A 27,211-nucleotide genomic window follows, 5' to 3' on the forward strand; every position below is an offset into this window, starting at 1 on the left:
ATGTACCTGACTGCTGAAATGTTGTCCATTTTCAGCAGAATACACAAATTCACTCTGTCTTTCGTGAAAGCCCTGGTTGCAAATGATCCGGCCAACAGTTCCAGACAGTTGATGTGCAGTCTGAGTTTTTCTGAACTCCACCTGCCTCCTGTTTGGAGCTCTCCGCAACGGGCTCCTCAGCCTGCTCTGCTGGCGTCTAACTCCATCACTATGCCGGGCCGGTCGCCAGAGATGGCTCTCCCGTTCCATGCTTCCATGTTCTGTAACCACCATTCTAGCTCCGTTCTCGACTCTTGATCTAGGGGTACAAATTGATGGTAGCACAGGCCCTGCAGAAGGTGTCTTATCTTCAGTCTCTGAAGCGCCCGGTAGTGCAGCGGCCCTGGGAATATCGCTTGTATCGACGCTGCTAGCAAGCCTACTACTCGTACTATTGTTTGCAGTGAGATAACTGTTCTGCTGAGACAGATTCTTATTTCTCTTTTTATATCTCTTATCTTTCTGCTCAGTAACTCTAGGGTTGCTGTCCTGGTCTCTATGACGAACCCTAGGAACTCCATCCTCCGACTTCTCTTGATACACTAGGAACCTAAGGGAAGACAGGAGGTTCGCCACCCAGTTGGTCTGATATCGAAGCGTGCCTCTGCTACTTGCCATCAGCAGAATATCGTCTAGATAGATAATGATTCGGATCCCTTTCTCCCTGATCGCTGCTGCTACTGGTTTCATAAGCTTTGTGTATGCCCAGGCCGCTGATGCCAGTCCAAACAGCATTGTCGCAAATTGCCAAAATTGCTCGTCCCAGTTGAATGCCAGAAAGGGACAGTAATCTTCTTGCACTGGTATCGTAAAATAGGCATCTTTCAGGTCTATCCTCGCAAGCCAGTCGTCCTGCCTGAGCGTGTCTCTGAGCTGGTGGGTTCCCTCCATCTTGAAATGGTTGTAGACTACCCAGCTGTTCATGTCTTTCAAATGTATCACTGGTCTCACTTTTTCTTTTCTGTGTACCAGAAACATATTGCTTAAGAATCTCGGCTCTGCTTTGCACGGCTCGATTGCCCGCTTTCCCGCTAGACTCCGCAGCTCTGCATATAGCAAGTCTTTCTCTGCTAGTGCTGAGACTAGCGGGCGGGGGGGTTTGATACTGGATTGGGGTCTCTGTAAACACTATGCGCAAGCCTTTGGCTGTCTGCAAGACCCAAGCGTCGCTGGAAAGCGAGCGCCAATTCTCCCAGAACTTTGCAGTCCTCCCCCCTACTGGGGGATATGCAAAAGATCTCACCTGTGGGGAAGTTCTGTCCTCTTCCCTGGCCTTTGCTGCACCTTCCTCTAGGGAAACGGCCTCTTGGTGGAAAGAAGGTGTCTGGCTGCTTGTTTTCCCACTGCTGAGCTATGTTGGATTGAGGCCTTCTGGATGTTTGGTAGCGACCGGTCGCTCGGCCTCTGTACCGACCGGTCCCGCCAAAATCTCTTCCGGGGAAGATTTTCTTTATGGAAGCTTGAGCCTTCTCCAGGGAGGTATAGGTCCCTACAAACCTCCCCATCTCTTTTCCAAAGGTCTCTCCGAACAACAGCCCTTGTGCTTCTTCGCCAGCTTCATACAATGACAGATCTCCTAGTTTAGGGTTTATCTTGAGTAGTAGCCCTCGTCTGCGCTCTGACGATATGGCACAGTTGGCGTTGCCTAAGAGGCATACCGCTCTCTGTGCCCAGTTCGCCAGGACTCCTGGGTCTACTTCTTCTCCCGTGTCTTTCACTCGTTCGGCTAGGTCCATGATCTTTGCCAGTGGTCCGGCTGGATCTAGAACCTTTTCATGGCAGCTTCGCCATGAGCGATCAATCCCGTTCCTGGGATCCCTGTTGGACTTGGCCACGAAGGCCAACATCTCCGGGTTCAGCTCTGGACCTTCTGCCACCTTCCCTGGTAGTTCCGGCCTCGGGCACTCCGCCCTCATTCTCTGCTGCACTTCTTTCTCCAGTGCCTTGCGCAGTCTTTGGGTCATGTATTTCGAGACCTTCGGGGATGGCACCCATTCCGAAGATTTTGGGTTCTGGATGTTTTACGGGTGAAACATATCTGAAGTCTCCTCGTCCTCCATATTATAGAGATTTCTCAGCTTTTTCTTTGGCGAGGGTAGGCTTCCGTCCTCCCCTTCTTTATCGGCTTCCTCCTGTGAGGAGGTTGGAGACTCTGCAGGTTCCTCTTCAGGGAAACCTTCTACATCAGCCATATTATCATCCCCTGAGTAGGGGGTCTCGAGGCTCTGTACTCCTGACTTATTTATGAAGGCTTCTTGAAGCCTATTAAAAGCGTTGGTAGCCTCTGGCGCTCTTGGGATCGCCCCATCTGTCTGGCCCGGCTTCTGGATCTGCAGGGCTGTTCAATGTGGTCCCTGAGCTGTGTAAGCTGCACTTTGTATAGCCACAGGTGGCTTTAATGGTTAAATTTGCTCCGTGAGCGTTAATAAATGCTCTTTAACTAGTCACTTGTAGTGTTTTCTGATCTAAGGATCGGAGTGCACTGACATTTTCCAATTTGGCTCCTCCAACTCAAATGAGGGGGCTCTGTGCTCCCAATGAGCTTCTCCTTGCTTCCTGACGGAGAGCCCTGCCCCCGCGAGGGTGGGGGGCCATGCTCTCTGTTCTACAGCAAACAGCTCTCCCGCTTGCGGAGTGTTTGCTCCGCCCCCACGAGGGTGGGGGTCACTCACTTGGATTGATCGTGGTACGTGCAAGAGAGGCAACTGGCGAGCCCCTGATGTGCCGAGTAGTGCGGCAATGGGGCAGTCTGCTCCTCTCCCTAGCCTGACACTGAATACGCTACCCAGTCCCTGCACTATGCTTGCCACAATGTAGTCTCTCAATTACAGTCCTGGTACGACAACTAATCTAATAATCACTTCACACACTGTGTGTCACGGAGTACAACGCATCTACAATCACTTCACACACTGTATGTCACAGAGCAAAATCAATGAGGTACTTATCTCTGGAGAGCAGGAAAGAAGAGGAAAAGCACAAGAAGAGGAAGGGATAGGTCACGTGACCAGGACACCGGGGTTACATGGACCTAAGTCTGATGGAATATGTAGTTTTTTATAAAAAATAAAATAAAGAAAGTTTATTTCAATAAGAAGATTGAAAATTTGGTTATTTGTTGAACTGCTTGAGAGCGGAATAAATAGAAGATGAAGCATAATGCTCGTCTCCGTCTTGACATAGAATTCGACATGGATGGTCATGTCATTTTCTCTCACCCATCAGAAAATCCTAACACAAGGAAAATGCAGTTACAATTTAATGGTAAGACACATTTGACAGGCTATGCCAATTTAAAATCAAAGGGCATGCCATTTTTTTAAACCCATCACAAATTCGTACATACAGGAAAATGTGGACATCACAAGAGTTGGGAAATGTGACATACTGGTCTTGCCATTTTTCCTACCCATTGGAAATGTCTACATGTGGAGTACACAGTTGAGTGCTTTGCAAGGAAGGACTATCCTGTTCACTGCTCCGGAGGACTTTGCCTTGTTCAACTTTTCAAGCAGATACTCTGGCTGTTCTTACACTGCGTGGCATAGCCACAACCCTTTTCTGACCCACAACTACAAGGGTTCTTGCCTGTGCACGCACACATGGAGTGCAAAGTTGAGTGCTTTGCGAGGAAGGACTATCCTGTTCACTGCTCCGGAGGACTTTGCCTTGTTCAACTTTTCAAGCAGATACTCTGGCTGTTCTTACACTGGTACGCTTATAATGGACCTATAATAAGTTAGACGTGATACAAGTAATCCCAGCGTACCTAATAATCAAAATATCTTTCTTTTTTTTGTAGCACCGCATAGCCATGACCCTTTTTTGACCTGCAACTAGATAGGTGCTTGTGGCGCACGCAAGCGTTGAGTGCACAGTCAAGTGCTTTGCGAGGAAGGACTATCCTGTTCACTGCTCTGGAGGACTTTGCCTTGTTCAACTTTGCAAGCGGATACTCTGCCTGTTCTTACATTGCGCGGCATAGGCATGCCCCTTTTGTGACCCACAACTTCAAAGGTGCTTGCCTACGCGCGCACATGTGGAGTGCACAGTCGAGTGCTTTGCGAGGAAGGACTATCCTGTTCACTGCTCCCTTTGAGCTCAGAGGATGGCCATCAAGGTATTCAGAGAACACTGGGTGAAAGAGCCAGAAGGTGACATTCTGGTGCACAGGCTGATTGTCCCTCTATAGGTTCGCCCCTTAAACGCTTCACAAAACTTGCCTTTCTGGTGGCCAGGCTGATTGTCCCTCTATGGGCTCTCCCCCTTTGTATTCAATGCATTACACGCTTTGACTTTCTGGTGCAGAGACTGATTGTCCCTCTTTAGGATCTCCCCTGCATCCTAAACCCTTTACAAAACCTGCTTTTTGACCCAATCACAGTTTGTATTATCAGGTTCCTGACCTTTAAAACATTCTTCCTGGTTGTGTGAACTGCTTAAAACCATACTCGCAGCTCCCACAAGCTCTCTATCACGTCATGTGATACTGCTTACTACCATAGTTACAGCTACCACCTGCCCTTGATCAGGTTGTGTCGTACTGCTTACTACCATGGTTATAGGTCCCATCGGCTCTCAATTTAGTTGTTTGCCAATGCTAACTATTAGGGTTACAGCTCCGATCCACTCCCAATGAAGTTGTGTGGCACTGCTTACTACCATGGTACAGCTCCCACTTGCTCTGGATCAGGTTGTGTGGCACTGCCTACTACAATGGTTACAGCCCCCATCCAGTCTCGACTGAGTTGTTTGGCTATGCTAACTACTAGGGTTACTGCTCTGATCCATTTCCGATCAGGTTGTGTGGTGCTGCTTACTAGCAGGGCTGCAGCACTAATCCAGTCTGCTGTCCAGAAGACATCACAGAGATACCAAGGTCAAGACTTCATTTTGCATCTCTGCATCAACAAATCTCTAATGTGAGAGTTCTGAAACAGGCAATAAACAGCAAAAAAGTATCTATCTATGGATATAGGAAAATAACAGGGTGTTGCTTGTGTTCCTTTTTATTTATTATAATAATAATAATTATTATTATTATTCGTATTAGGATATTTATTGAGTGCAGACCTATAGCTTTGGGTAGCAACAAAGGGCTTTACAATCCTAGGAGTAAGAACAAGGTTAGAGAGCAGAGAAACAAAGGAGGGGGGTCTAACAAAAAGAGAGGGCAGGCAAGTTGTCAGCAATGGATCAACAAGCAACTCGAAGAGGAACAGTGGGGGTCAGATCACCCAGACTCAGGTAGGGTTGAGAGTGGAGGGTTTGTGGACCTAGCTGTTAGCGAGGGGCCATAAGAGCAGGGTCTTGAGCTCCTTCCTGAACTGTAGAAGTGAGGGGACAAATCTGATTTGATGGGGAGGAGGATCCGGAGTCTTGGGACGCAGACAGAGAAGGCCTCCTTGTGATTTTTCCTTCCTTCACCAGCGTTCAAGTCTGATGAAGTCCTGGATGCACTGTGAGTGGTAGGGAGACAGGCCCTGTTCCAGCAGCAGATCACCCCCAATCGTCCCTGGGATGGTTAGGGGACAGAGCCTTGGAGCACCTGCCTTCACCTCACAACTGGAGGATTTTAGAAAGGGCTGCTCTCTCAGCAGGGTCCAGTGAAATCTTCTCAAATGATGATCCAAAGATGCTTCAAAATGATTTCCAAGATGATTCAAAGAAGTGGTGGGTGGCCCCTTCTTTTATAGGCAAACATCTCTAGGTAATTGGACTAAAGCTGGCTTGTTTTTGGGGGTCCAATCCCTGCTCTTGAAATGAGTGGACTTTGCCTTTATGATGTCACACCCAAAGTGCTTTGCTCCATATGAAGTGAAGGGGAAAGGAAAGAGAAAGAGAGGATGAGAGAATCAAGATGGCCGAACCCTCCTAAAACTGTACAGATCCCTCTCTGGCTTACCCCGACTCTGCCCCCTCTCCTTCTCAATAGGATCAAAGGCCTTTAGAAATGCAGCCCCAGTGGGGCGTGGCCAGCTGCAGGCATGCCAGATGCTGCCATGGGCCCCGCATCCCCTTAGACGCCACTATTTTCCCCCAGACTTACTGCAGTCGGGTCGGAACCCCTTTAGACCGCACCGCTTGAGTTTGAGCCACAGGGACCTGGAGAAAGACGAGATATCTTTACTGCTCACCCTGCCAGGGATTTCCAAAATGGCAGACGTGACCTCGATGGAGAATTTGGAGGCCTGTCAGGGGAGAAGTGAGCTCAGCTTCTGATAGTCTGGAATAGAGGCCATCTGCGCTTGAAGCTGTGGTGCTCATGGGCCTGTCTGGCGAGAACAGGAAACAGAGGAGCTTCTGACTTCCCGCAATGAGAACCGCGCTGCAGAGAGTGAGGTAACAAACCCTCACAAAGGTCCTCATTGAGATGGCAGCAGCGGCAAGCCCTGACCCGCATCGGGAAAGAGCTTCCTGAAGTGCAGGAGATGAGGGGATGACAAGAGCGGATGCGCCGGCTTACAACTATGGAATGTGTGAATTAAGCAGATTCAGCCTGGGGATTGCGGTGCTATCGAGAAGCTGATCTCACTATCTGGGGCTCACTTGGTTTAACGCATTGGCTTTCTGTTGCAGCAATATAAGAATCCTCCCTCACATACCACCTCCTAATGCCTCTTTTTGATGTGGCACTGCACATGAACCAATTCCCTCCCACATGGTCCTGAAGGCTGGGACAACAGTACTGGTCAGAGATCTTCTATAGAAAATCTGCTACCTGGTACAGGCAAGTGGCGACACACCTGACTGCAGCAAAGGCTTTCTGCAAAACAGCTGCTTGGCCAAACTTGCTGAACCTGCTGATCTATTGCTTGGGAGGCTGGAAGAATGTCTAAACAGACAGGCAAGCAGAAGGCCCCCCTTTCAGGGCACATCAAAGCCATGATACAAGGGGAGGGAGCTTTAAAATGCCAGCAGCAAACAGTGGCGCAAATTCATGCATCTGAGGAACTGAGTGCGCACACAGAGGTGGATGATCCACCCATGCAGCGATTGGATCGCCAGGCAATGCTAGCAGAAATGAAGAAGGAGATCAAGGATCAATTTAACTAAATCCATTACGGATTTGAACAAGCAGGTACTGGCAGTGGAGAAAAGAGTAGATGAGACTGAAACCACCCTGTGCGAGTAGGGCTATGAGCAGGAAGAACTTTCCAAACGGATGGAGTCTCTCTGGCAGCAAATTGAGTGTGTTGTAAGTAAATAAGAGGACTCAGAGAATAGATCCAGAAGACACAATATAAGGCTTTGGGGGATACCCCTCGCGGTGGCTGACGCTTATTTAAAGGACTAAATACTCGCCTTATTTCAACATCTACTGGAGGAACTGACGGGTGAAGACATCATCTTAGATCGGACGCACAGAGTCTATACTTTGTACCAACAAAAGAATAATTTGATCCTGGATATACTTACGAGAGTCCACTTTTACCAGACAAAAGAAAGGATCATGAGAGCCGCACTGTCATGATGCCCGCTCCCGGGGAGCCGGTTCAAGCCCTGCGTCCCCGAAAGTGGACATCCAGTCCCCAAGGAAGGACCCAGCAACCCCATATAGGGGCCCTTTGGACAGTGTTGTAAGATTATCGACCAGTCACCACCTCGAAAATATTGTTCGGCTACATGGATTCCCATCTATACTAATCTCTGACCGGGGAAGCCAATTCATTTCCCACTTCTGGCGCAAATGTTGTCAAATGGCGCAGATCGACGTAAGATTATCGACCAGTCACCACCCTCAGATCGATGGTCAGACCGAGAGGACAAATCAGACCCTTGAGCAGTACTTACGGTGTATGTTACAGCAATCTGAAAGCAACTATAAAGACATTCTTTGGATAGCCGAATACGCATATAATAATTCGGTACACTCTGGAACTGGCCACAGTCCTTTTTATACTTTGTTTGGGCATCACCCTCGAACCTCAAACCTTGACTCACCTCAGAACCTCGGAATGCCTGCAGTAGAACATCTGCATTCTACAATTACCCAAGCCTTCAAAGAGGCAACTACGCATTTACAACAAGCCAAGAGAAAATACAAGGAGAATGCTGATCTACATCGGAGTGAAGCACCTCCGTATTAGATTGAGGATCAAGTGTGGTTAGCTACCAGACATTTACCACTCAAAGGGCCTCGAACTTTTAACCCAAAATATCTGGGACCTTATTCTATTACGGCAATAATTAACCCAGTGGCTGTTAAACTTGATTTACCAGCTAGTATGCGAATTCACCCTGTTTTTCATGTGTCACTTCTGAAACCAGTGGTACCCGGAACCCGACTACTCAAACCTCCAGAACCTATTCTAATAGATGGGGAGCCCGAATTCGAAGTGAAGAACATTTTAGACTCAAAAAGGTTTAGGTCAAAACTGTTCTACCTAATTGATTGGAAGGGGTACGGACCTCAGGAGAGGTCGTGGGAACCCAGCGACCATGTGCATGCACCTCGATTAGTCAGGAAATTCCACTGACTCTTCCCAGACAAACCAAAACCCCCGGAGGGAACAACCTTGGGAGGGGCCTTGGGGGGGAGTGCTGTCATGATGCCCGCTCCCGGGGAGCCGGTTCAAGCCCTGCGTCCCCGAAAGTGGACATCCAGTCCCCAAGGAAGGACCCAGCAACCCCATATAGGGGCCCTTTGGACAGTGTCCTGGCGCCATAGGCGCCAGGCTCATTATGAGAGTGCTTGGGTGCACTTACCTGATGCAGACCATGCTGCAGGATCCCGGCCTCCTTGAGGCCTGAAAGGAACTACTTTACCTGTGGGACTAATTTACCATCCGGGCGTGGTCGGGGAAGGATACATACCTGATTGGAGGAAGGATACATACCTGGAACTTCTTCCAAGGCTATTTAAACCCCACCCGAACAGCCACACGTGCTTCGCGTTGTTCTGCATCTAGCAGCTTGACGCTCACCGTGTCTGCTCCTGCATCCTGACTTCTGCCACGCCTGCCAGCATCCTGGATCACCTGCAAAGGAAGAGAACAGAAGAAGCAAAAGTCCTTACCTGCTAAATCCGCATCCCGGAGACATCTCGCCGACAATCCTGAAAAGGAAGACTTTTATTTAAAAGCTCATTGCGTCGATCGCTGCAGCGCCGCATTCCACTCACCTTTGCAGGGCGCCTCCATGTTCAGCAGCGATCATCCGGATTCGCAGTCACGCCCCAGCACCTAGGGAGAAAAAGACAAGAACAAAAGGTGAGAGAGAGAAGGGAATAAGGAAAGCTAAATCTCCATGTTAAGACTTACCTGTTGATTCATTCCCTCTTCATTTCGGATCCGCGCTGCATCCTGGCATTTCCGGACCCCGGCCCCTAAGGGGAAAAAGAGACATCAGCGTTAATGAGCGAATGAAAAGACATTACCAAAAAACGCTCATTAAAGACTTACCTGATTTCTACAAGGATTTCACCTCTCATCTCGGGTCGGTGCCTGTTCCCCGGCATTCCGTACCCCGGCCCCTATGGGGAAAAAGACACTAGCATTAGTACATTAATGCATGGACACAAGGGGAACCTCTTATCAAAAAACATACCTGGAAGGCAAGCAAGTTTGGTTCTCACCAATCCGAAAATCCAGTGAAGTAACTGGATACCAACGTGCCCCTGCATCAGAAGCAGGATGGAGAGCTCGTCCTTCCAGACCCTAAGGTGAGACGCTACGGGGAATCACAGAAGCGTTTCGAGGAGGGTGAGAGGGGAAAGTGGGAGGCCAATTGCATTACCCCGCAGACAGTTAATCCCCTATTTTCGCCTACAGAAGGATACTTCTGCGAGCCAGACAAACCAGATTTGGGGGTCCGGTCCAGTCCATCTTCCAAACCCTGCGCATCACCTTAGAAGAGGTCACAGCAGCGCGAACCAGGCCAGCGCCTCCGTGGGAGTCAGGTGAGCGTTACACGCACGGAGGCAAGAACCAGTCCAATTTTCGAAACACCTACATAGTGCTGTTTCAAGATGTGGCGCAAGAGATTTTAATGAGATGGAAACGTCTTAGATTGGTCACAAGTTGGTTACAGGATAAAAGAATCCACTACAAATGGGCATTCCTGTGTGGTCTGCGGTTTGACTTTCAAGGCAAGTCGAATCATGTAACGAAGGAAGAAGATATGGCGGAACTGAAGGAGAAAGATAACACTCTGCGATCCAGGGAGTAAATTCAGTAAAAAGGCTTCAGTGGCTGGGCTTTGAGAGACAGTTGCGGCTGCTCCACGGAAAGCTCCTGTGCAACTTTGCCAGCCACTGGAGTACTTATGATTAATTCGACAGCTTGCATTACCCCCATAGGCTCTCGTTGGAGTGAGTTAGTGTGAAGACATCTTCCACTGGATTGGTCTGTGAGGGTGAGGTCTTATTTATGCCCCACCTACGTCCTGAAGAAGGTCAGGTGAACACAAGGCTACAGTAGAAGCCGCTCCTGCCGACAGAAACATGTGCAGAAAATGGCAATGTTAACAAGCTGCTTTACGCTATTAAACATAAATACTCACTTGTAGTTTATTTGGGTGTGAGAAATTGGGGAAGTTGGAATTTCGTACTTTTGAAAAGGGTTTGACGCTAGTGCTAACCTAGACCATTGTGAGTGAACATTGGATGTATGTGAGTGAACATGTGTATGTATGGTGGAATGATCTGGATGATGTCAAATGTGTAGTGATTTTTTTTTAATTGTTTTTTTATTCAAAACGTTGTTTGTAGTTTGTTTAACAAACTTTTACAACTTTCATTTTCATTTCATGTTCCACATATCATTTTTACATACAATTTTTACATACAATTTCCAACAGTAAAAAAAATATAAAACAACTAAAAAAGTTTTCCCACATGGACTTCCCTCCATTTACATAACATATTTACACTTAATGGAGGCTACCTTTTAATAACAACGTAATCACTACACATAGGTTTTGCATTATAACAGCAACATATTCACAGCACAAGGTTCTGCTTATACCATGATTTCTCCAGTTGCCAGTCAGATATTTGAGCTGTTAGGTTAATGCCTCTAATATAACTAATTTCAACTCATGTTATTTCAGAACTCCATGTTGCTTAAATGAAAACTGAAAATAACCAGCCAACTGAAAGACCAACCCTACATGGATTAAGAACAAACTTAAAGAACAAGATTGGATCATAACCTTGGAGGCAGCCGTTAGCTATCAATCAGTTGCCCACTTGCCTTTGGAGTCTCGAAAACTGAAAACTGTATGTAACTATCTAAAACAATTGCCCAACAGAAAATTCAGAGACCAATTTTTGAGAATTCATCTGAACCTTCTCCCTACGAATGAGATACAGGCAATCCGTGGTCTATTGGAAGGGAATAAATGTCGTTATTGTAAAGACTTCTTTGAGGTGGAAACTCTAAAACATCTCATTATCTTCTGCCCAGCTTTCACAGTGGCATGCACAGAACAACTTAATTCTCTATTATCTGAGTATTTGATTCTGGACCTGGACATATGGTGGAGAACTTTGATGGAGGGAAGCAGGATTCGATTTGTGATTGCTGTAGTTAAGTTTTTATCTAATTTGTTTTAAGGGAAAACCTAGATGAATAGCTTTAGGAGGAAATTCCTGGGATTTTTTTTTCAATTAAATGCAAATAAAAAAGAAAAATAGAAACAAAATGCGATGGAAGAAAAGGTTTTGAAATATTGCTCAGTGGGCATTCTTCCATATTATTTTGTTTTAGTCAATCAGCACCATTACAGATGTATGGAAGGTTGCACAGAGCAATGACGGTGGTTATGATTAATGAAAACACTTCCACCCATTCTTTTTTATTTTAACAAAAGCAACAAGTAAGATATGGGGCAATTCATAATGTAATGTGCCCTTAACAAATGAACAATATTATTATAATGCATGGTGCAACACTTTAGTCTGTAATGTATAAGTGAATCATTTTGATGTAGCACACGCGATCCTCTCAACAAAAATACTTTATTTTGGATCAACAATACATAAAAGTGCACAAATAAAAATCCAAATGTAAAACATGTAAAGACAATACAATGTCATTTAAAACTGTCTCACTTGATTCATAAACCATTCATAAACCATTTAATAACCTATATCCAGTATAAGATAAAAAATAACACAATTCTCATATACCAATCATAATTCATAGACCATGCGTTTACACTTTCATTTTGCCCTTCATCTTATTTTCACTCTCTTTAAATTCCCTAGACAATGAGCTCATTATCAGCAACTGGAATTAACAATACTGCCACTTGGGGAGGCGGTATTACCACAGGAGGTATTACCTCCGGTGGGAATTACCACCTGATTACAAGTGGCGGTTGGCCAGTGTAAAACCCCATTTAATGGAGTCCATACGGGCACCGGTATTACCGATGGTAATACTGGTGATTTTTGGAGGCAAAGTGGAGGAACTACCTCAATCTTCCGGTAATACCAGCAAACTTGTAGTTTGGCGGTGTAGGAAAAATGGATGTAAACCGTATTACCTCCTCTTTTTTCACACAGTGCCAAACTCGTAATGAGCCACATTTTTCATTACACAATGGCAGTGGGCAATTTCCATTTACACCTCCTGCAGTTAGTGTTCTATGCAAAACAGTTTATACACATTTATAATGAGAAAGAAAGCTGACAGTTGGATTGTGTGCAGTCTTCAATGTGACATACAGATAATCATTGCATTTTTAGGGAAAGGCCTGGGAGGAGCTGCCGCCAGCTTCCCTTATCTCAGAGAACGGATCCAGAGATCCATAACTTAAAGCTGAACTTGTAGGTCCTGCAGGAGAACTGTCAAGAAGCATTGCCAGCTCTGTGTGGTTTCTCTGAGTCCTTTGCACAGTCCCGCTGCAGCCAGCGATACCCACGACCACTGCCCAAATTATTGTTGAGTGACGAGTCTCCCCTGGGCGCCACTGAGGCAACACACACATTGCTGAGCAGGGGAGGCATTAGAGGCAGCAGTGCCCTGGGCGAATTGGCACCCCCCCTCCCTGCGCGCCCCTGGTCGACACGGGGAGAGGCGGGGCGGGGGCACCAGGAGCACCACATTTGTTTTGTCCCTCCCTGCTCTGCCGCCTCGCAAGGGGGTTAATCACTGGAATAGGACGCTCATGCATGCTAATGCATGAGCCCTATTCCAATGAAAACCTCCTGGCTCCCGTGTTGGAGCAGGGAGGTAATCATCATGTGAATAGGGTGCCAATGCTTTGATCCTAAATGATTGATGTACCTGACTGCTGGAATGTTGTCCATTTTCAGCAGAATACACAAATTCACTCTGTCTTTCGTGAAAGCCCTGGTTGCAAATGATCCGGCCAACAGTTCCAGACAGTTGATGTGCAGTCTGAGTTTTTCTGAACTCCACCTGCCTCCTGTTTGGAGCTCTCCGCAACGGGCTCCTCAGCCTGCTCTGCTGGCGTCTGACTCTATCACTATGCCGGGCCGGTCGCCAGAGATGGCTCTCCCGTTCCATGCTTCCATGTTCTGTAACCACCATTCTAGCTCCGTTCTCGACTCTTGATCTAGGGGTACAAATTGATGGTAGCACAGGCCCTGCTGAAGGTGTCTTATCTTCAGTCTCTGAAGCGCTCGGTAGTGCAGCGGTCCTGGGAATATCGCTTGTATCGACGCTGCTAGCAAGCCTACTACTCGCACTATTGTTCGCAGTGAGATAACTGTTCTGCTGAGACAGATTTATATTTCTCTTTTTATATCTCTTATCTTTCTGCTCAGTAACTCTAGGGTTGCTGTCCTGGTCTCTATGACGAACCCTAGGAACTCCATCCTCCGACTTCTCTTGATACACTAGGAACCTAAGGGAAGACAGGAGGTTCGGCACCCAGTTGGTCTGATATCGAAGCGTGTCTCTGCTACTTGCCATCAGCAGAATATCGTCTAGATAGATTATGATTCGGATCCCTTTCTCCCTGATCGCTGATGCTACTGGTTTCATAAGCTTTGTGAACGCCCAAGGCGCTGATGCCAGTCCAAACAGCATTGTCGCAAATTGCCAAAATTGCTTGTCCCAGTCGAATGCCAGAAAGGGACAGTAATCTTCTTGCAGTGGTATCGTAAAATAGGCATCTTTCAGGTCTATCCTCGCGAGCCAGTCGTCCTCCCTGAGCGTGTCTCTGAGCTGGTGGGTACCGTCCATCTTGAAATGGTTGTAGACTACCCAGCTGTTCATGTCTTTCAAATGTATCACTGGTCTCACTTTTTCTTTTCTGTGTACCAGAAACATATTGCTTAAGAATCTCGGCTCTGCTTTGCACGGCTCGATTGCTCGCTTTCCCGCTAGACTCCGCAGCTCTGCATATAGCAGGTCTTTCTCTGCTAGTGCTGAGACTAGCGGGCGGGGGGTTTGATACTGGATTGGGGTCTCTGTAAACACTATGCACAAGCCTTTGGCTGTCTGCAAGACCCAAGCGTCGCTGGAAAGCGAGCGCCAATTCTCCCACAACTTCGCAGTCCTCCCCCCTACTGGCGGATATGCAAAAACTCTCACCTGTGGGGAAGTTCTGTCCTCTTCCCTGGCCTTTGCTGCACCTTCCTCTAGGGAAACGGCCTCTTGGTGGAAAGAAGGTGTTTGGCTGCTTGTTTTCCCACTGCTGGGCTATGTTGGATTGAGGCCTTCTGGATGTTTGGTAGCGACTGGTCGCTCGGCCTCTGTACCGACCGGTCCCGCCAAAATCTCTTCCGGGGAAGATTTTCTTTATGGAAGCTTGAGCCTTCTCCAGGGAGGTATAGGTCCCTACAAACCTCCCCATCTCTTTTCCAAAGGTCTCTCCGAACAACAGCCCTTGTGCTTCTTCGCCAGCTTCATACAATGACAGATCTCCTAGCTTAGGGTTTATCTTGAGTAGTAGCCCTCGTCTGCGCTCTGACGATATGGCACAGTTGGCATTGCGTAAGAGGCATACCGCTCTCTGTGCCCAGTTCGCCAGGACTCCTGGGTCTACTTCTTCTCCCGTGTCTTTCACTCGCTCGGCTAGGTCCATGATCTTTGCCAGTGGTCCGGCTAGATCTAGAACCTTTTCATGGCAGCTTCGCCATGATCGATCAATCCCCTTCCTGGGATCCCTGTTGGACTTGGCCACGAAGGCCAACATCTCCGGGTTCAGCTCTGGACCTTCTGCCACCTTCCCTGGTAGTTCCGGCCTCAGGCACTCCGCCCTCATTCTCTGCTGCACTTCTTTCTCCAGTGCCTTGCGCAGTCTTTGGGTCATGTATTTTGAGACCTTCGGGGATGGCACCCATTCCGAAGATTTTGGGTTCTGGATGTTTTACGGGTGAAACATATCTGAAGTCTCCTCGTCCTCCATATTATAGAGATTTCTCAGCTTTTTCTTTGGCGAGGGTAGGCTTCTGTCCTCCCCTTCTTTATCGGCTTCCTCCTGTGAGGAGGTCAGAGACTCTGCAGGTTCCTCTTCAGGGAAACCTTCTACATCGGCCATATTATCATCCCCTGGGTAGGGGGTCTCGAGGCTCTGTACTCCTGACTTATTTATCAAGGCTTCTTGAAGCCTATTAAAAGCTTTGGTAGCCTCTGGCGCTCTTGGGATCGCCCCATCTGTCTGGCCCGGCTTCTGGATATGCAGGGCTGTTCAATGTGGTCCCTGAGCTGTGTAAGCTGCACTTTGTATAACCACAGGTGGCTTTAATGGTTAAATTCGCTCCGTGAGTGAGGGAGCGTTAATAAGTGCTCTTTAACTAGTCACTCGTAGTGTTTTCGGATCTAAGGATCGGAGTGCACTGACATTTTCCAATTTGGCTCCTCCAACTCAAATGAGGGGGCTCTGTGCTCCCAATGAGCTTCTCCTTGCTTCCTGACGGAGAGCCCTGCCCCCGCGAGGGTGGGGGGCCATGCTCTCTGTTCTACAGCAAACAGCTCTCCCGCTTGCGGAGTGTTTGCTCCGCCCCCACGAGGGTGGGGGTCACTCACTTGGATTGATCGTGGTACGTGCAAGAGAGGCAACTGGCGAGCCCCTGGTGTGCCGAGTAGTGCGGCACGGGGCTGTCTGCTCCTCTCCCTAGCCTGACACTGAATACGCTACACAGTCCCTGCACTATGCTTGCCACAATGTAGTCTCTCAATTACAGTCCTGGTACGACAACTAATCTAATAATCACTTCACACACTGTGTGTCACGGAGTACAACGCATCTACAATCACTTCACACACTGTATGTCACAGAGCAAAATCAATGAGGTACTTATCTCTGGAGAGCAGGAAAGAAGAGGAAGAGCACAAGAAGAGGAAGGGATAGGTCACGTGACCAAGACACCGGGGTTACATGGACCTAAGTCTGATGGAATATGTAGTTTTTTATAAAAAATAAAATAAAGAAAGTTTATTTCAATAAGAAGATTGAAAATTTGGTTATTTGTTGAACTGCTTGAGAGCGGAATAAATGGAAGATGTCGTCTCAGTCTTGACATAGAATTCGACATGGATGGTCATGTCATTTTCTCTCACCCATCAGAAAATCCTAACACAAGGAAAATGCAGTTACAATTTAATGGTAAGACACATTTGACAGGCTATGCCAAATTAAAATCAAAGGGCATGCCATTTTTTTTAAACCCATCACAAATTCGTACATACAGGAAAATGTGAACATCACAAGGGTTGGGAAATATGACAGACTGGTCTTGCCATTTTTCCTACCCATTGGAAATGTCTACATGTGGAGTGCACAGTTGAGTGCTTTGCAAGGAAGGACTATCCTGTTCACTGCTCCGGAGGACTTTGCTTTGTTCAACTTTGCAAGCGGATGCTCTGCCTGTTCTTCCATTGCGTGGCATAGCCACAACCCTTTTCTGACCCACAACTACAAGGGTTCTTGCCTGTGCACGCACACATGGAGTGCAAAGTCGAGTGCTTTGCGAGGAAGGACTATCCTGTTCACTGCTCCGGAGGACTTTGCCTTGTTCAACTTTGCAAGCAGATACTCTGGCTGTTCTTACACTGGTACGCTTATAATGGACCTATAATAAGTTAGACGTGATACAAGTAATCCCAGCGTACCTAATAATCAAAATATCTTTCTTTTTTTTGTAGCACGGCATAGCCATGACCCTTTTTTGACCTGCAACTAGATAGGTGCTTGCGGCGCACGCACGCGTTGAGTGCACAGTCAAGTGCTTTGCGAGGAAGGACTATCCTGTTCACTGCTCTGGAGGACTTTGCCTTGTTCCACTTTGCAAGCGGATACTCTGCCTGTTCTTACACTGCGCGGCATAGCCATGCCCCTTTTGTGACCCACAACTTCAAAGGTGCTTGCCTACGCGCGCACATGTGAAGTGCACAGTCGAGTGCTTTGCGAGGAAGGACTATCCTGTTCGCTGCTCCGGAGGACTTTGCCTTGTTCAACTTTGCACACGGATACTCTGCCTGTTCTTACACTGGTACGCTTGTAATGGACCTTTAATATGTTAGGCATGATACAAGTAATCCCAGCATACCCAATAATCATAATATCTTTGGTTTTTTTGTAGCGTGGCATAGCTACGACCGTTTTCTGACCCACGACTACAAAGTTGCTAAGTGCGCACCCACGCACATGCACATGTGGAGTGCACAGTCGAGTGCTTTGTGAGGAAGGACTATCCTGTTCACTGCTCCAGAGAACTTTGCCTTGTGCAACTTTGCAAGAGGATACTCTGCCTGTTCTTACACTGGTACGCTTATAATGGACCTTTAATACGTTAGACCTGATACAAGTAATACCAGCGTACCTAATCATCATAATAGCTTTCTTTTTTTTTGTAGCGCAGCATAGCCACGCCCCTTATGTGACCCGCGACTACAAAGGTGCTTGCCTGCGCGCGCACACGTGAAGTACACAGTCAAGTGCTTTGCAAGGAAGGACTATCCTGTTCACTGCTCCAGCGGACTTTGCCTTGTTCAACTTTGCAAGCGGATACTCTGCCTGTTCTTACACTGGTAGGTATGCTTATAATCAACCTCTAATACGTTAGATGTGATACAAGTAATCCCAGCATACCTAAAAATCATAATATCTTTATTTTTTTTGTAGTGTGGCAAAGCCATGCCCCTTTTCTGACCCGTGACTACAAAGGTGCTTCACCACGCACACCCGTGCGCGCACACAAGTGGAGTGCACATTCCAGTGCTGTTGTTGTTGCACTGTTGCAGTGGGGCGCGGTGTGCAGCACTCGGCTGTGTCACTCCACGCACAATTATATAGAGAGACCTTCTTCTAAATCATTTGTGACACTGCGACTAAGAGCAAGTGAGTTACTTGTCGTCAGTAAAAAATGGCGGCACATAACTTACGATCCTACATTCGTCTCAGAGCGTAATGAATAGTCAGGAGAAAGCATTTGGTGCCTCGAGTGTAGCTCACAGTCAGTCACGTTTCTCCCAGCCTGGTATTAATGGACAAAAAAGACGCATTGACAGCCCGGCCATGATCACTATGAACGGCTCAGAACAAGCGAGCTCCAACGTGATTGACACACAGTGTGTCTCACCTATTGCACGACCAAGCCCCAATGCACAAAAAAAAGTTGTGCGCTCGAGAAAGGAAACGACATTAGGAAATTTTGTAACAAAGAGGAAAAAACATTCTCTGAAACCGATATTGTAAGAAAATCTACTAATTCTATTATTAATACCTTGGATTCTAACAATTAAGATAGATCCCAGCTAAATGAACTCCAAGGTCAGCCATCAGATGCAGAAGTTTTAGGATGTTTGACACCGGTTAATGCAGAAACTGATCAGGAGACTTTTGCCACACCTGAGGGATCTATGGAAACTATCCGCAATGCACTAAGTATTATAGTGGTCCATGAAGAGGATCACTCACAATTACCATTATTATATTCTCAGGTCACTAAGAATGGTGGGCAATTAACATTAAATGAAGAGAACTGTAAATGTATAACTAGTGAGGTGATTAAGCCCACATTAGAGATTAAAGCCATTGATGTCTTACAGGAACAGTTCAATGAAGAGGTTTTAGTCCCTGCATGCTCTCCAATGCAGAAAGACCGCTGCTCCTCTCAAGATAGTTCAAACTTGTCCAATTCACTGATTCTTATACCAGAAACAGCAAATGTAGAGAACTCATCATTTTCATTGAACTCATCGGCTCCATCTTTTGTAAGACCAACCCCACGTCCATCATTTGGATTTATGCAGCCGCAACAATGATAGAGTCTGCCTTTTCTGCAATCCATACTTCCATCTATTCTATCCTGAAAATTTATGAAGCACAGGAGAGAAAGATTGACTTGTACACAGAACTATTAAAACTGTTGATAGCAAAGTGGACTGGTTGGCTGTGGCTCATTTACATGGCCATTTTGAGGCCGAGAGCGAGGACTTCTCCAAGCAAAGCGCACCGCTAGAAACAAATATTGATCACGGGGGAAAAAATCAGTGGAGTCCAGAGACATGGGAGCAAAAAAGAGTATGGATATAACACTATTAGATATAACATCGCAAGATTTGGTTACCAATGAAGCAACAAACATGGCTGTTGAACCGGTTGCGAAAATGTTTTGACTGGGGCAGAACATGAACCTCCATCTCCTGAGGCACCAATCGAAGTTCAAACGTATGAACTATTCCAACCTGTACCACACAAAAGTAAATTAAAAATACATATTTTTCAACCAATCTAATGGATACTAAAAAAACTAAGAATCAACCAGCTCGAAAAAAGAAGTCAAATCGAATTAGTGCCAGGAAATTGTCAGAAAAGATAGTGTTGCCAAATTCGGAACAAGTTCTAACAAAACGTAATGAGATTGGAGAACAAGTAGATATAACTAACCAGTCATTCAGTATGATGCAGGATAATCATGAGCGCCACAGTCAATCAGATCAAGAGAATGAGGTACATGATATTTCAGTTGCTGAAGGTACAGCAGAATTGGCAGATAATGCTGAATTAATGAATCTATCTACCTATACGATCTCTTCACTCCCACTAGACGAGGAAATTGTGGAAAGCTTACATTACCCGCAAGCATCCATGTTAAAGATTAGAAAAATATGTATAAATGAAGATAATGATCCAATACATTTACAGACAATGGAACAAAAGAGAGCTCAAAGGCAAATTAATATTCCAAAATTAAAATGTCAAGAAGCAGAAAAAATACAAGAGACACTCGTAGTCAGAGTAAGCCCAAAGACAATAAACAAATAGAGTGTAATGATTGTCTTATAGTAACAATGATAGGTAGAACTAATCTGGGCCCATTCCCAAACAGAAAAACTCTTACAGCAGCTTTCCATTCTATTCCGAAATTAGCAAATATAGTATCGGAAGATAGCAAAGCGATAAGCTATATACCAAGTAATACCTTCAATAGAGTGGAACTTCAAATTCCCTCACTCATAGTCAAAGAGCTACTATGGCAAACAAAAGCTATATTGACACAACAAGGGTTTGAGTTACAGGTTAAATCGCAGCTGCCCATGGGCAATAAGAACAAGGCTGTGGTCAGAGAAGTGACATGAGAACCACTGGATTTGAGAGAGATAAGAGGGAGAAGAGAGCCCCTAGGCTCACCAATGATTATTACAAGAAAGACACTGAGCTGAGACACTATCAGCCACTCCAGGTCAATTTTAGTTTTGCAAATCAACAATATTCTAGAGAAGTCAAAATTAAGGAAAAGGTTGTACCAGAAACAAAGTGGACGTGGCTGTCTAAAGCTATGCATCACTCAGACAAAGCCAATAGTCGTTAGTGCTAGCCCCATGGTTTAAAAGAACTCTTAACTCTTGCTATATGGAACACCAGAGGGTTCTCTCATTTAATGGACCCCCAAACAAATGACCTCAACAAATATCACATCATCATGTTACAAGAGACATGGCTTTTAACACAACCAGTCTGGCCCAACTTTGAACTTGCTTGGGTCAAAGCGACCAAACAATCACGAGGGAGGCCCGCTGCAGGGTTACTAACGGCTGTCCATCTTAGTGGTGATATAACAGTAATACCCTGGGCTTCTCCACATTCAGGAATCCAATTGGTAAGGCTAGTTACGTCAAATCCCGAATCACCACTTAGACCTCAAACAGCGATACTTAACATCTATTGGAATCCCAAGGCTAGTGAGGAAGACACCATCATTAGTCTGTTCGCTCAAATGTTAGATGTGATCGCTCTTGATGGGCAAATGCGTACAACCGTTATAGCAGGAGATTTAAATATAAAATGTTTGTCTACACAGTTTGAACCCGTAATCGGTGGATGGATTCAAGGGCTCTAACCATGTTGAATGCAACAGTAATAGTTCCCACATGGGAACAGGGACTCTCTCGAGCCACCCTTGATTATGCCTTTGTGTCAGTGCACACAATAAATAGAATCTCATCATTCAAGGTAGTTCCCAATAAAAACAGCAACCATAATATCCTTGAAATAACATGGAGCCAAGGCACACAAAGAAAATGTGATGAATATCAGTTTCCACTTCAACTAAATAGTGGAAGAAATAGAATGACATGGTCTCCTCACACTCTTCGTTTATTAACTGATCAGGTCAGGGCTTCAAGCATAGACACAGTTAATCCGATAGTGGAATATACTGATATGCTTAATATAATTACAGAAACATATAGAAAGAACGAGAGACCTATATTTGTCCACAAGTATCCCCACGATATCCATATCAAAAATCAGAAAACTGAGATGCATCAACAATTGAGAAAACAATCTATTCTGAAAGATAAAATAAAGATAGGCACAAGATTTAAGAATGCTATAAAACATTGGAAAGCAAAGAAGAAGCAAGGAAATGGTGAAGCTATGTTAGTAGCAATTAGTGCAAAAGCAACAAAACAAATTTGGGATCTTTTTAGAAAGGCGTCATTTTCAGGTGAATCCCTAGTAACTATAAACGCGGTCAGCGAACAAAAGTGGATTTCGAATTACTCCACATTATACGGCGGGCCAGAAAGTTGGAGTAAAAACATGGATGTTCTAATAAATAAGGATCTTAAGTTTAGTTTTGATCATATTGATATTGTGATGATCATCAATAAAGTCAGTTCATCGCGTGACCCAGGGCCTGATGGCCTATCAAATTGGGTCTTAAAAAAACATCCGGAGGAATGGACGATTATACTAGAAGAGATATTTAAAAACATTCAGAGAACAGGGAGCATACCCAGTGGAGAAAATCCATAATTTTACCAATATTTAAAAAGGGACATTGAAATGACCCACTCAATTACAGACCGATTGCGCTTTTAGATATTCCGGGCAAGATCTATGCTTGCTTGATATTAAAGTATCTCATTCAGTGGATCGAAGTAAAGAACCTGTTTCACATAACTCAATCAGGGTTCGGAAAGAGTGTAGGAACATAGTTACATTTTTTTAATTTAAAAAAAAAATCGTTTGTATTCGTTTTATACACATAAACATTCCACCTTACAACTGTGGATCAGTACCAACATTACACATTCCATTATATGACTGTTTTCTCCCTCCCAAAACTCCCCCCTCCCATCCCGGCCCACTTCGCACCCATCCTTCCATGCCTCTCTTCTCCAATCAGCAACTCTCCACGCTATAGTATCATCCATCTAAAGGTCTATTACAAATCCTGAGCACCCTGTTCCGAGACGGCCAGATCAACTACTAATTGCCGGGGGGCGTGGCTAGGAAGCCATGTGAAAGGACGTGTCTGTACGGGGGCTCCCGAAGATCCGCACATTATCCGACTGAAAACAGTGCAAGGACCGATGCAATTTGGCTGAGACTGATATGACTGCGCGCATGAATCTCAGGTGAACGTGAGGTTATGTTTCGACACGGGCCTGCACTGTGAGAGCGCAACAAAAAGCTAAAAGAAGATCTGGAGGCGAGAGTGCGATGAACGAGAAAATGGCCGCCGCCGCCGCCGAACGAAGGAACAAAGGGGTGCTTGATCTGGGCGCCTGTCGGTCGCACTGGAGCATGGTGATGGTGTAGGTGCATGACGCGGGTGCATCGAGGTCATTAAGGACACCCAGTCCTGCGAGGCCGACGGCGTGGACCTGGGAAGGGAGCAGGGCCTGATCGAAGATACTTTATAACCGGATCGTGCGGTGTGACCGGGAACTGTGCCCCGGGCCCTTTGTGGCCTAAAGTGGACCTCAGAGGGTGAGACGCGACCTGGCTTAGCTAGGTAATAGACAAGATGGCCGGGGGTGCCGGAGGACAGAGGAACTTTGTGTCAGAGAAGTGGTGATAACAATGGGGCACCCGCAGAGCGCACTGTGAAACCCTGCCCCAGATCCGAGCGGGGATTGAAGGACGTGAGACATGTCTAACAAGCCCCTGAGAGCGAAGACCAAACAGCACACGCTCGACGAATACGCTAAAACGCCTCCCGGCCCAGACGGAGCCAAAAGCAAGGACAAAACGCAAGCCAAGGAAATGGCCGCCGGGGGTGCGAACCACGAGGTCCTCGCTGCGATCGCAGACCTGAAAGCGACCTGGGAGACCAAGCTCCAGCTCGCTGTGGCTGAACTGAAGACCGCAATGGAACTCCAGGTTGGGGCAGTGCAGGAGGACGTGAACCTCCTAAGGCAGGACGTGCGTACCCTGGCAGAGCGTACAGAGACTTTGGAGAAAGAATTGGGCCCTACCGCGGCGGACTGCGCTGTGCATAAGCGTGAACTCCATGCACTGGTGCAACGCGTGGGCAACTTGGAGAGTAGGGCGGAGGAGGCAGAAGGGCGCGCCCGGAGGAACAACATTCGTATCGTAGGCCTGCCGGAGGGAACTGAGGGCCACAATCCAACGGAATTTATCGAAAACATGCTACTGCAGGAGATCACGGAAGGCACCCTGTCGCAGGGTTTTGCGGTTGAGAGAGCGCACAGGGCCTTAACTAGGAAGCCACCACCGGGAAACCCGCCCAGGCCAGTGATAGCCAAGATCCTTAATTACCGGGACCGAGAAAGGATCCTTGAACACTTCCGCAAGGGAGGCACAATACAACGAGGAGCGGCGAATATAACGGCCTATCCCGACTACACCCTGCAGGTACAGCGCAGTCGTATGAACTTCGGAACGGTGAAGAGGAGATTGCGGGAAGCGGGGCTTAAATACATGTTGCTCTATCCGGCCAAACTGAAGGTTTTCTCTCAGAGCAAGCTACTGTTCTTTGTCACCCCGGAGGATGCTATGGAGTGGTTGGATGCACACAACTGCCCTCAGGAGTCAGATGTTCAGACGGCCGGTGGAAAATAAAGGACGAGATAAGTAACGCTGTAGGCCCGGTCGGGTCATGAACATTGGGACTAGATTATAGTCACTGAACTCGCTTGAGAACATGCGCGCGTCAGGGGTTATGAAACGTGGTCCTTGCGCGGACATGGTTGTGAAGTTGTGGAGCCGCCTGAAGCCACCCTTCACACCCCCTTTTTGTGTTTAGTTTAGTCACTGTTAGTGGGGTGACACCCTGTCGGGTTCTCTATTTGGGTTTCCAAGGAGGACCGAACACAGGGATGCCTGAGATCCAGGGATGGAGCTGGGCAGTGGTTGGGGGTAGGGGTTTGGGGGGGAGTTTTAGTTTTTGTATGAGCCTGGGGGTGAAACCGGGAGTGGGTGTTCGCAAAGTGGGGAGGGATTGCCTCGGATGGGGGGAGGAAACTACTGATAGGCCATGGGAGACCTCAGGATATTAACGTGGAACGTTAGGGGGCTTAACAGTTATCTCAAGCGAAATAAAGTCATGTTGTATCTCAAGAGGCAGAAGATAGACGTAGCCCTGCTACAGGAGACACATCTAAAGCGAGAGAAACTGTAGCTGGTAGGGAGGAAGTGGAAGGGAACAGTGGTAGGATCAACGTACTCCGCCTATGCCAGAGGAGTGCTGGTGTGGGTGGCGCCACACGTCCCATTCAAGCTAATTGAGGAGGTTGTGGAGGAGGATGGGAGGTTGGTTATGGTGAGGGGGCTGGTAGAGAACAAAGTAGTGTGCATTGTAAATACATACGCGCCTAACCAGGAAACGGCGACATATTTTAGGACGCTGTGCACCAAGCTCAGTGTTGGGATGGGGGGCACGGTGATATGGGGTGGTGACTTTAATTGCGTGTTGAACCCCAAGGAGGATAGGTCGGATGACAAGATGGCTAGGCCCGGTCCGGCGGCTAGGGTATTGCAGACGCTGCTGGCAGATTTTGGCCTAGTTGATGTGTGGAGAGCGAAACACCCGAGCGCGAGACAATACTCGCACTATTCGGCTCCGCATCTACTGCACACGAGGCTTGATTACTTTTTCACTACGCCAGACATAGTCGCGGAGTGCGACCATATAGAATACAGGGCGAGGGTCCTCTCTGACCACTCACCCCTGGTCATGCGATGGCAACTGTATTCCCCACGAGCGCGTATACCAACATGGCGCCTAAGGGCGGAGGCGCTCAAAGACCCCGCCTTCAGAGAGGATATTAGGGAAGAGATAATTGCTTATTTTGAGGTGAATAAAGGGAGCGTTAAGTCGGCTGGCACCTTATGGGAGGCCTTTAAGGTCGTAATGCGGGGGATCGCCATTGCGAAGTCTAAGGGATTGATGGGGGGAGTCCTGGCGGATTTGCATAGAGCTGAGACTGCGCTGGAGGAGGAGTTGAAAGGTGGTGGGACAGATGCGGAGGCGGTCTCTAAATTGCAACAAGAGTGTGCGGAACATTGGGACAGGCTCTGTAATTTGAACTATAGAAAGTATATTGAGAGACTGCATGCGGGGGGAGATAAAACGGGCCGACTCTTAGCTTGGCTGTACAAGAGTGAGACCCCACGATCCCCGATCAGAATGGTAACCAATGAAAAGGGGGAGGAGGTAGAAACCCAAGAAGGCGTGAACAGGGCATTCGTGGAATACTATAAGGTCCTATACGAAGATTGCGAGGGGGGCAGCCAGGAGGAGATAGACGAAGTGCTGGAAGATGTAGGCTTGCCCAAGGTCAGCGATGAGGAGCGAGAGGAGCTGGATGCTCCGATCACCCTGGAAGAGCTGAAGGAGATTGTGAGACAGTTGCCCACTAGTAAGGCCCCAGGGGCAGATGGGTTCCCCAGTGAATTTTATAAAGTTTATGCAGAGGAAGTGCTCCCGCCCATGTTGGAAATGCTCAACGAAGCGTACGAGATGGGATGGTTGCCGGAGTCACTTAGGGAGGCGATTATAATACCGCTCCCCAAGCCAAATAAACCGGGACATGATTGTGGCTCCTACAGGCCCCTGTCGATGTTGAACCAAGATAGTAAGATCCTGACAGCTGTCCTGGCTACTAGAATGCGTAGAGTGATCGGCAAGTTGATCCACCCTGACCAGACGGGCTATGTCCCTAATAGGAACATCACTCACAACCACAGGCGCCTCCACAGGGTGGTCGAGTGGGGTGGTGGTGAGGACGGCGAAATGGCGATAGTAGCATTGGACGCGGTTAAGGCGTTCGACTCTGTTCGGTGGCCTTGGCTGCTAGCGGCTCTGAAAGGGTACGGGATGGGACCAGGTTATGTTAGGTGGGCCGAGATGTTATACAGTGCACCACTGGCCAGGGTCCGTACGGGCGCAGTGGTGTCAGAGAGATGGCAGTTGGGCAGAGGCACTAGGCAGGGGTGTCCTTGGTCCCCAATGTTGTACATCCTGGCCCTAGAACCCTTAGCGATTTACCTCCGGCAGCAATATGACCCGGTCGGCATCGAGGTGAGAGGAGAGTGTCACCTTATATCCCTGTATGCAGATGATATGCTGTTATACCTAAGATACCCAGAAGAAAATTTGCAGTATGTCTTAGAGGTGATGGGGAGGTACGCCTGGTTGTCCGGTATAGCGGTAAACCCTCAGAAATCCACTCTATTTCCGCTGGGGGGCTATGTGGGGACTCCAGTGGAGAGGTTGCCAGTGTTGCAGATCCCGTGGGCGACGAGATCCTTTAGATACTTGGGGATTGATGTGTATCATACGACCGTGGAAGAGCACAAGCATAACACTGAACTTGCTGTGGGGAAGATCGAGAAATGTATGAGGTTCTGGGAAAGATTGCCACTAGCGATGATGGGCCGAGGAGCCATGCTTAAAATGGTGGTGCTGCCCAGGCTTCTGCATTATTTTAACAACATCCCCTACATGATTCCTAAGAAGTTTTTTGTGAGGCTACATAGTGTTTGCAGAGAA

The sequence above is a fragment of the Ambystoma mexicanum genome, chromosome 7p (assembly GCF_040938575.1).
Source record: "Ambystoma mexicanum isolate Mex_15411 chromosome 7p, UKY_AmexF1_1, whole genome shotgun sequence".
NCBI classification, from domain to species: Eukaryota; Metazoa; Chordata; class Amphibia; order Caudata; family Ambystomatidae; genus Ambystoma; species Ambystoma mexicanum.